We start from the raw sequence: 11,257 nt of genomic DNA, 5'->3' as shown, positions 1-11,257 counted from the left end.
CCTCTGGAGGTTATACCTGAGGCAAAAAAAAACCCAGTTACCCCCCCCCCCCCCGTAGCTATGGCTCTGGGCAAAGCTATACATTATACAGCGGTACCTTGGGTTAAGAACTTAATTTGTTCTGGAGGTCTGTTCTTAACCTGAAACTGTTCTTAACCTGAGGTACCACTTTAGCTAATGGGACCTCCCACTGCCGCCGTGCTGCTGGTGCACGATTTCTGTTCTCATCCTGAAGCAAAGTTCTTAACCCAAAGTACTATTCCTGGGTTAGTGGAGTCTGTAACCTGAAGCGTCTGCAACCTGAGGTACCACTGTATTGCCAGAGAGGTTCCCAAACCCATGTGTGCAGAGGAGTGTGACAATTTCCAGGATAGAAATGGCCAAGTAATGTGGGGCTGCTTAACCCTTCTCTCCACCTCTCATTCCCCCAACCAACCCATCTTTCCAGCTGTTTCACTGCAGCCTGACTTATTTCTGGAATTGGGAGTCAAGGGGATGTGAGCAAAATAGCTAGGCAGGAGAGGTTGCAGGGGAATGGGGAGAGTCATGGGGAGAGCTGTAGACTCCATCCCATCTGCTGCTTCTATTCTGAAAATATATCTCACGCCCATTGCCCTGCATTTATGGCCCTCATCAAACCCAGTGGCTGGGAACTTGTGTTAACAGATGGAATATATATCTACACCCTAAGCCCTGCTGAATCCAGGGCCAAACTAGATGTGGCATGAAGTCATTTGCATCTTTCGTCTAACATATTTGTTTACAAAACTAGAAGGCTCTCTGGAAGGCTTAACCCTTTCCTCTCCACCCGTTGTTGTTGACTTGCTTTTGCTCAAAATTGCCTCTCCTTGTTGGTTTTCCACCTACAGGAGGAAACATATGCATGTCTGTATCTCTGCTATAAAGGCAGCTGCTGGGTGATTTTTAGAGGGGAAATGGTGAGTGGGGAAAGGATTAAGCAGACCCTCATACCTCATCTAGTTTGCACATTAGTGGCACTTTTGAGTTTTGGTTTAGAGTGCAAGTATGCACGAATAAGAGAAACTTCTTTTTTTGTGCGCAGAAAGGCCTTGCAGAGAAAACCATTTTTGGTTGTTAGCAAGTTTCTGAATAAACCTAGGGTAATTATTGCCTTGGATATCTCTTTGTCAAATTCATCTCTGTTAGCCAAATCCTAGAATAGATTCTACTACATAAACTGAAGCTGGTGTTTATAGATGCTGCTGAGATATAAATAGACTTCTGATGGCAGGCTGTGTAATAGGTTTTCCATTTTCATAATTTGGAGACAGCTAAAGAGCTTGTTAGTGGGGTGGGGTGAGATGAAGAAACTCTGAAGCATACATAGATGCAACTCAAGGTCATGTCCAAGAAGCTGGAATACAACAAGTATTTCACACACTGCAGATTTTTCTATCCAGCCACCCAAAGTTTGTTATAAATCCTGCAAGTTCACCACACCCTGAACCAAATTAGGGAAGCGACTCAGATTGGATGTGATTTGTTAAGATTGCGAACATAAACTCACCAGCTGCAGCTGAACTAACACACCCCTTGGTAACCTCTAGATTAGATGCACGGCAGTGCACGGAAGCTGCCTTTGAAGAGACCTTTGCTGTTCACTACCAGCCTCCACCAGCCAAAGGTCTCCCACACCCTCAAGCGACTTTCCCTTTGTTCCGTACTGCCTCCCAGAACCCCTGTGTAACGCCACCTCTCATTCTTCCATCAAATACCTCCTCAAAATCCACCTCGTCCGTGAAGACTTTGGCTCAACCCTCGATTTCCCACGCCCTCCTGCAACTCAACCTATAATTAAGCCTAATGCCCTTAAATTAATCCTGAGCAATTGCATATTCCTTCCCTGCTTATCCCTGCCTTCCCTCCCCTCCCTCTGCTGTTTCCTCTGTGTCAAATTGTAGATTGCAACCTCCCTGGCGCAAAGACCCGTCTTGTTGACCTGCGCTCTGCAAGATGCCATCGCACACCAATGACACCACATGTGCAGGCCTGCTCAGAAATTGCCACTGGTTCAGAATTTGGTGACTGGTACCAGCTGAGAAAATGAGACCAATTGTGAAGGAGCTACGCTAAGTTACTGGTGACTTTTTGGGCTCAATTCAAAGTTCTGCTGTTGCCCTTTTGATCCCTGTAACATCCGGGTGAAGGCTGAAGGGAAAGCCTGCTAAAATGTGTTCCCTGGCCTCCTGAATGTCTTCTTCTTCTTCTCCTTCTCCTTCTCCTTCTCCTTCTCCTTCTCCTTCTCCTTCTCCTTCTCCTTCTCCTTCTCCTTCTCCTCCTCCTTCTCCTTCTCCTTGGAAGGCCTTGCTTAGTGTTCTCTCACCATAGGAATCTCAAGCTTGGTGAATAGATGCAGTGCTTGGGCGTGTTATGCACATGCAATGGAATGAGGTGGCAGAGCAGACTGTACCACTTGAGATTGTAGGGTGGCTACCACTTTTTAAAAGCTTTCTCACAGATGAAGCTTAGTTCCAGAAGCAAACAGGTGGAGGCCATAGAAGGCTGTACCCTGCACTTGGCCCATGGTCTGACAGTTCTCTACAGTGGTACCTTGGGTTACAGATGCTTCAGGTTACAGACGCTTCAGGTTACAGACTCCGCTACAAAAATAGTACCTCGGGTTAAGAACTTTGCTTCAGGATAAGAACAGAAATCACACGACGGCGGTGCGGCGGCAGTGGGAAGCCCCATTAGCTAAAGTGGTGTCTCAGGTTAAGATCAGTTTCAGGTTAAGAACGGACCTCCAGAACGTATTAAGTTTTTAACCCGAGGTACCACTGTATTATGTCGTTTTTACGGAGAGGAATATTCCCTTGACCTCACAGGTGGCTGAAGGGCGACCTTCTTGCAATGGCACAACACCAGAGGTGCAAGAGGTGTAGGGATGTTGCAGATTTCTGTCAGAAATGGAAACAGGAGTGGAAATTGCCACAATTCACATATTCGCCCAAGGTCAGGAACAGAAATTGCACAAGCAAATCCAAACGGTCATCGCTAGTGTTTCTAGGTCTTTCTTCCACATACCCTTTTGCTTCTTATTCATTATTATCAATAGTGAGTTATTACAAGCCTTTATCTGTGCAAGTGAAGTACCATGTATATTGATAGTGTCATATAATTTGTGTTAAGCGTCTATCTTTTATGATTTTACATTTGTCTTCACAGAAAGCTGGACTACTTCCCCACCACAAGACACCCCATCAGTAGAATTGCTTGCCATGGTCCCTTCACACACACCCCTTCAATAAAATATTTGAGGGAACTGCCCCCCACCCCAAGTTGATGGGCATTGCCATTCAAATGCTGTGGGTGCACTGCATCAGGTGATTTGATTGTGCAGGGCGGGGTTTACCCCCCCCCCCAATTTTATTCAATCCAGCACCCCTGATTGATAGAACAGAGAGGCTTCAGCCTTCTGCAATATTTAACACCAAAAACGAACAGGCCATTAACACCAGGTTTCCTGTCTGCTGGAAGCTGTCTGCACTGAGCCATCTACACTGGTACCTCGGGTTAAGAACTTAATTCGTTCTGGAGGTCTGTTCTTAACCTGAAACTGTTCTTAACCTGAAGCACCACTTTAGCTAATGGGGCCTCCTGCTGCCGCTGCTGCACGATTTCTGTTCTCATCCTGAAGCAAAATTATTAACCCAAGGTAATATTTCTGGGTTAGCAGAGTCTGTAACCTGAAGCGTCTGTAACCTGAAGCGTATGTAACCCGAGGTACCACTGTACTCTGAACTGGGGGCGCTGGCTCTGGGTATGTAGCAAGGTGTGAGTGTGGTGGGGTGGATAACACTCTGCACATGGGCAGGAGCACTCTCCACGTTTCCATCGCTGCCGATCTTTGGCGTCCAAGAGAGTTTACAACTGAGCTGCGTCCCCAAAATGGGAACGAAGAGAAGGGCGATGCTGGATGGCACTTGGCGGGGAGGAACGAAAATCTGGCCCCAGACGGGCGGAAACTTCAGCTGCTGTGTCTTCCTCTCTCCTGCAGCAGGAAGCTCTTTGAGAAATGCGTCGGGCGGAGAGGCCTTCCTGCTCCGCCTCCCGGGGCTGCTCTGAATGCCCCGATTCCTTGCCTGGGACGCGCGGGCGCGGGCGCGCGGCTCCCTCTCGCCTTCCCACCTCGCGGGCCACCTTGGAGGAGCGGCTGCTCCGAAGGCGATCGCGGGCACAGCCGCTGCGGGAGCCGCCGGCAGCGGAAGAAGCCGCCTCCCCGTCCGCCCGGCCAAGGCTAGAAACGCCCCCCCCCAGGAGGCACCTGCGCCGCCCTCTGCAACAGCGCCAAATGCGCGCCGGGAGGAGCCGGAGTCGGAGCCACCCAAGCAGCCGCGGCGTTCCCGGCTTCGCCTCCGCTTTCGACTTGTGGCTCCTTCTCCCCACGGTGGGTTTTCCCTCAAAATCCGAGCCTTCGTAGACGAGGCTTTCCGCGTTTCTCCCGCGCTGAGGTCCATCCTGGCAGCTTGGGCGCCTGGATCCCGACCTGGAGGGTTCTTTCCGTCTGCGTTTTTACGCGCCAGGCTGCGAGCGGAGAAAGCTGCTCGGTTGCTGCTCCGATGAGGAATTTCTCTGCAAGGTCATCTCTCCTGGCTGCCGGTGCTGCGGCGGCGGCCGGTGCTGCTTCCCCCTGGCTGCGGAAGGTAAGCGGAGGCTCGGGGAGTTGCGCTTGCGTTGGGGCAATGCAGGTTGCAGGCGGCGGCCGGCGAGGATCCTGATAAAAATCCTGCCGCGTCTCAAATGTACCTTGACTGGATTACTCCTAGGCGCGCGCGTAACTGGGGAGTAATTCATTCTTCCAAGGAAACGTGCCGAAAAGCGCATGGCCACCGCCATAAGCACGGCGGAATTGGCATCGGCTTAGGATCGCGCTGCGCCTAATGGAAGAAATGGCATCCAAACCCCTTCCTCGCCAGTCTTGTATTCATCGTTTCTCTCCCCTTCTAAATACGTAAATAGTATTATTATAGAAGTCCCGCTTTGATAGGAAGAAACCACTTACTAATAATAGGCGAACTTTGCAGATAAGTTCAGTTGCCCTGGCCTTAGTTGCATTCATTTCAGGCACATTCAACCCTAATATCTTCTTTGCAGATATGTAGTTTTATTGGCCCTTGTAGGGAGAGACCAAGAAAAAAAAAGTTGCACGTGTGTTTTTGGTATGGGGGTGATGGGCAAATATGTTTATTTTTAAAGGGGGTCAGTCCTCTCCTTCAAGTGATCTTCAGTTTGCATGAACCAAAAATTAAATCAGGTCAATGGCCAACTCAAATTATGATGATATTATTAGTTACATCCCATAAAAGCTTTGATGCCTTTAGGATTGCTATTCTCCCCTAGAAAGGAATTGGAAGAGACATCCAAGGAGAATTGCCTTGGGGAAAAGGGAACAAACGAAGGGGACTGGATTGAAGCCCAGATGCGTGACATGTGTACTAACTGTTTACGAGCTGCTTTGATGGCTGGATAATTTATTATGAAAATAAAGCACTTGAGGGAACTTTTCCCAGACGCAAGGTCAGGGCGAGAGGCCCTGGTGCTTTCAAGAGGCCAGCTTCTTCCTAGGCTACTTTTGCACAAATGATACTTCCAGGCGACTTAAAGATCTCAATCCTTTTTAACTACGATTCTGATCTTGCCGGAAGTCAAGGTAAATTGAGGCCTGCACCAACCCAGGTGTTCTCCTGAGCACATACACCACTGTTCTGCTTTTCCTGTTTCAAAGTGCAAGTGCGAGAGTCTGTAAGCACAAAACAGGGGAGAGATTCTAACTCATACAGGGGTAGCTGATAGCCTTGCCTTCCTTCGTGTGAACGTGGCTTTACCTTGGGAATACATTTAGTCTCAAGAACAGCAATCATCTTCCATATACACCCTTTGTAAAATTGGCAATAAAAACCACCACTTTCTAGAGCAAACCTTAGCAATTGCACCACCATAGCCATTTTGGAGACCGGACGAAAAGTTACACTCTCATTTGTCGTTGCTCAGAATGAATGGAGGAGAGGGTTCAGGGAGGGTGCAAAGTTTTGCTTCTTTACCTTCAAACAAACACATTGAGTTTCTTCTTCCTGTTTCCAAGTGGTGAGTTGTCTGTAACAAAAGCTGAACAACAGACTAGGTAATAGACACATGTCTCAAGAAGGCATTTTAACTCTTGGTTTATTGACTTAATTATCTTTCATTTGACGGAGGTGCTTTTCAATACTGCCTTCAGAGGGCTTTTAAAAGAAAAGGTAGGGAGGAGAACTGCCAACAAACAGATAGATGTAAGTCAGATGTATTAATTTTTTATAATAAAAAATGGGTTCACAATATGCCCACTTCAGAGGCTTTTTGTCAACAAATGGTTAAAAATATCTGGACAGAGTCCAGAAGGTTCTCTTTGGCATGCGGTTTGTTGAGATGAATGGGAGCTGCAGAGGAATGTGTGAAGCAGAACTTCCCTCCGGATCCTGCCCTCTATCACACTGCTGCAGTGTGTTCGGATTGTGCAGGCTGCCCCCTCCCGACTCAATCCAGTAGATAGAAGAGTCATTGCCATAGCAACACCACTGTCACAGCACCAAAATACTTCCTCAGTACAGGTGATGGGGAAAACAAGACAACAACAGAACACAAGCCTTGTGGCATCTTTCGTTAATTCACACGTACGGTTTGGGTGGCTCCTGCTGCCACTTTTTGTTACTGGTGGGTGGAGAGTGGGGTATCTATATTTGTGCCAAAAAATTGCACCCCCCGCGTTTTCTGTTTCCCCTGCCAGCCTGCATGTATCCTGGTACTCTTCCCCTGCCCCCTCCATTTTTCATTCATTGATTTCCAGATGGCTCTGCAATGCTTAGCCATGACCGTCAGTCCCCTCAGCATTGGCCAAGCAGGATGGGGCTGATGGGAGCTGTAGTCCAGAGACAGCTGGATGGACACCATGTTGACTTCCCCTGAATGTCCACAGGAATGTGGCTGGGTCATAGGAAGAAGGCCTAAGCAGGGTGCAAGGGTATATGACTAGCCTGTGTGAGGTGGCTGCCTTATCGTGTTCATTGTCCCAACAGGGTTGCCAGGAGAACAGACAGATGCTTTTGGTGCTTTTGCTGAAAGAAAGGGGAGCACAGGAAGATATACAATACAGTCATACCTCATGCTACGTCCACTTCATGTTATGTTCTTTCAGGTTACGTCCCACGGCAACCCAGAAGTACTGGAAAGGGTTACTTCCGGGTTTCGCTGCTCGCGCATGCGCAGAAGCGCAAAAATGACGTCACGCGCATGTGCAGAAGCGGCAAATCGCAACCCGCACATATGCAGATGTGCTGCTGCGGGTTGCGCTCTTTTTATGTTGTGAACGGGCCTCCGGAACGGATCCCGTTCGCAACCAGAGGTACCACTGTACAGTGGTACCTCTGTTTACGAACTTAATCCATTTCTGCAGTCCGTTCTTAAACCAAATCTGTTCTTAAACCGAGGCGCGCTTTCCCTAATGAGGCCTCCCACTGCCAGTGCCCTTCCACCGTTTGGCTACTGTTTGTAGACTGAGGTAAAGTTCACAAACCAGAATACTACTTCTGGTTTTGTGGAGTACGTAAACTGAATAGTTCGTAAACAGGACTGTTTGTAAACCGAGGTACTACTGTATAGGCCACATTGTCTACCTTGCTCAGTGTTGTCAATTCTCAGAAGCAATGGTTCTTCTACAGTCTGGGACCCTTTTACAGGCTGCCAAGCTGAGAGGGTGCCTTCCCGCCACCTTCCGAAAGCTTAGTAAGTGCTTGCTTCAGGAAGGAGGCGTGAGGGCTCTGACAGGGTCCTTCCAAAAGCCTAGTTTGCTCTTGCCCAGCTTTGGGAAGGAGATGGGAGGGCTCCAGAACCCTGCCAGAGCATCGTGGCTTCTTCCCAAAGCCCGGCACCATATTACCAAGGTCTGCCCCTGCTGGGGTCTTCTTTATGTGAAGCAGGTGCTCTGCCATTGAGCGATTTTTCTGTCCCAAGGAAGCCCTGCTATTAGACAGAGTGAGGCAGCTGTCTCAGGCGGCAGATGCAGAGGGGCAGGTAAAGGACACAGCTGTATGTGCTCTGTGCTCCCCAGAACTATCCCACTGACCTTGGGTGCTATAGAGAACACAATTGCATCTCTAGCATTGAACCAAACATCAGCTGCCAGTCTGGTTTGCTTCTGTGCATGGAGTAGGTAAAGGTGGCATCTTGCCTTGTGCCTTGGGCAGCAAAATGGCTTGGGCTGGTCCAGGTCCTTCTCCACATAACTGTTCCCGTTATTTCCTTATGCATACCAGGACTCCTTAAAAAGGTAAAGGGACCACTGACCATTAGGTCCAGTCGTGGCCGATTCTGGGGTTGTGGCGCTCATCTCGCTTTATTGGCCGAGGGAGCCGACGTGGCAAGCATATAATATTGTGGTTTCTTCTCTCTTCCAGCTGATAACAAGTCCACTGAAAGATTAAAAAATTCATATTCTTTGAGTTTGCTGTTCAGCTGTGATTTGTTTAACAAGCATTATTATTATGTATTAAATTTGTATACCGCCCTATACCCATAGATCTCAGGGTGGTTCACAATTGGACAGGCAGTACCTATCCCCAGACTGCAAACTATAAGCTATAATAAATGTCCTTCCAGGTATGTCCCAGAATGAGGCTGGTGGGTCTGGGAAAGTTGAAGGGAAGATGGCGGCCCTTTCCCCTTAACCTACTTTTATAGCTTTAGGCAACCTGAAATTGCAACAATACTCGCGATGTAAGAAAGCAAGGCCGGCAAGACTATCTTGGACCCTCTCTCTGCAGAGAAGCAAAATAACTAGAATTAGAAAGAAAAGAGAAAACTCCCTCCTTCCCCTGTTCCCTTCACTTTTCCATATTTTGTAGAAGGCAAAGGAAATGGCCTGGTAGTCACCTAATTCTGTGAGAATGCTGAAGGGTGTTGGGAGGAGAGAGCAGGGTTCAAACCCCTACTGGGCCTAAAACCCGCTAGGTGACTTAGGGCCGGTAACTCAATCTCACCTTAACCCTCAATTTCACAGGGAAACTGGGTGTTAGGGAGAAGGGTTCTAGTCAATGGAATTTGAGTCCCTTCTCCAATTTCAACAAAGTGATTTGCGTTCAATGAAAAGCCCAGCCTTTCTCTTGATCTCTTCTTTTGCATGTGTACAGATCCTTCTTCATCCATTTCAGGGAGCATTTGCACATGTGAAATAATACCAGGGATGGGTGGATTTGGAAGTTTTGGTTTCGCTCTGTGTTTTGCATTTTTTCCCCCAATCCTAGGTCATTCCCCACATTTCCAATCAATTTGCACATTAAAGACCTCGTGAAAATTCACCAGCGAATGTCTCCAAACACGTTTCCCGTCATGCAATGTGTTTTTTGCATGTAATTTTCTCGAATATGTGCATTCTAATGCACATTTTACCCTAGTATGTGCATTTCTATACATGTTACTCAGCCAGAGAACTGCACTGCAACATTCCAGGAAGTGAGAATATTGACGTATGGCTGTGTTTCGGTTGGTGTGATGTTTCAGAAGGTTCAAACTTGGTATGTTTGCCTTTAAACTTGAACTGGAACAATTTCCCTCCCCATCATTACATAAACGCACCAGACCTGAACTGATACAATCGGTTTGCATAGGCTTTCCCAAATTTGGGCCTCCAGCTGTTGTTAGAATACAACTCCCATCATCCCTAGCTAGCAGTGGTCAGGGATTGTGGGAGTTGTAGTCCAAAAACAGCTGGAGACCCAAGTTTGGGAAACCCTGGTATAGAGATGGATTGTTAGTGATTTATACAGGTGTTCTCAATTGTCCCATATGGTGATGATGGGTCCATGCCAAATTGAGGGGGTTGTGCAGGGTACAGACACATTCCTATTGTTCTAGAATAGGAACAGGGAAGATGGGAGCTGCCATACAACAACATTTGGAAGGCCACAGATCCCCAGTGCTGTCCTGGAACATTGTTGCATGTTGGAGCAGAGACATGTTGCCTCCGAAGGTCCTCAGACAAGGACAAATTCTCCAGGACTGAATTGGCACCTGAGCTGAGCGGATCCTTGCAGATTTTGGCATGCAGTGGGTCCATCTGGAGCCCCTGGCCACGCGCTTCGCCTGCTTGCAATGCAACTTGCTCTCAGCGGCTCTCTCTAAGTGAGGCTGAATTGCCAGATGGCTGCCCAGAGGAAGTGCAGCCACTTTACTGGGTGCTGAGTCTTGCCCAGATTTGCTGAGTCTACGTTGTGAAGGAAGGCTGGTTTTGTGGTTGCATTAATTGGCTGGAAACCGGGTGGTAATCTGCTACCAGAGCAGCGACTGGTGGCTGATGGCTAAAGAGCAAATAAGCACAAGAGGATTGGGAAAGAAATGGTGAGCCTTAGCTGTGTTTGGACAGAAATGTAGACACAAGGCAGATGAAAGGGAAAGTTGCCACGACACTGTTGCATTGTATTACTCATTTTGATGAATGATTTGTGGTATTTTCTGATCTTTTGAATTACTATGATTTTATTGAATTGCATGAATCGTTTTGATGAATTTGTTGTCATTTGCTTTATTTATGTGCCATTGTGTTTGATAGTACAGTATAGCGATTACAGTGTTTGTTTTTAGGGGACGCAGGTGGTGTTGTGGTCTAAACCACTGAACCTCTTGGGATTGCTGATCAGAAAGTCGACAGTTTGAATCCCCACAACAGAGTGAGCTCCCATTGCTCTGACCCAGCTCCTGCCAACCTAGCAGTTCAAAAGCACGCCAGTGCAAGTAGATAAATAGGTACCACTGCGGCAGGAAGCTAAATGGCGTTTCCGTGCGCTCTGGTTTGTCATGGTGTCCCATTGCATCAGAAGCAGTTTAGTCCTGCTGGCTATATGACCCAAAAAGCTGTCTGCGGACAAACACCGGCTCCCTTGGCCTGAAAGTGAGATGAGCGTCGCAACCCCATAGTCGCCTTTGACTGGACTTAACCATCCAGTGGTTGTTAACTCAGAAATAAAGTCCCTTTGAGCCCAGTGGGTTTTACTCATAGAGAAGTGGGTATCTGATTGTAGTCTAACCCTTAGCATGTGTACCTGAAATAATGCAGATTCTTTCCCTGTTTACCACTGAATTCACCTCCCTCCTCTTCTTCCCCACCCCCATGCAGTGAATTATATAGATTGTAAGTTCCTTGAGGCAGGGATCTGTCCTCTTGTACTTTTTAAAGCACCGTGCCTGTCGATTATACTCTAGAAATTAT

At 47.8% G+C, this 11,257-nt stretch overlaps 1 protein-coding gene across 2 annotated transcripts in view; it reads left to right on the top strand.

Annotated features, from left to right (window-relative positions):
* Positions 1–4,133: 4,133 nt before the first annotated feature.
* Positions 4,134–11,257, top strand: part of GPRIN3 (GPRIN family member 3) — a 46,335-nt gene continuing 39,211 nt past the window's right edge. For both annotated transcript variants that reach the window (XR_013842450.1, XM_079990826.1), the window contains exon 1: positions 4,134–4,664. The gene's annotated coding sequence lies outside the window, so the exon portion shown is untranslated. The remainder of the gene's footprint in view (positions 4,665–11,257) is intronic.

The sequence above is a fragment of the Podarcis cretensis genome (genome assembly GCF_951804945.1).
Source record: "Podarcis cretensis genome assembly, chromosome: 9".
NCBI lineage: Eukaryota > Metazoa > Chordata > Lepidosauria > Squamata > Lacertidae > Podarcis > Podarcis cretensis.
The sequence above is the reverse complement of the archived record's forward strand: the minus strand, read 5'-3'. Positions and strand labels throughout refer to the sequence as shown.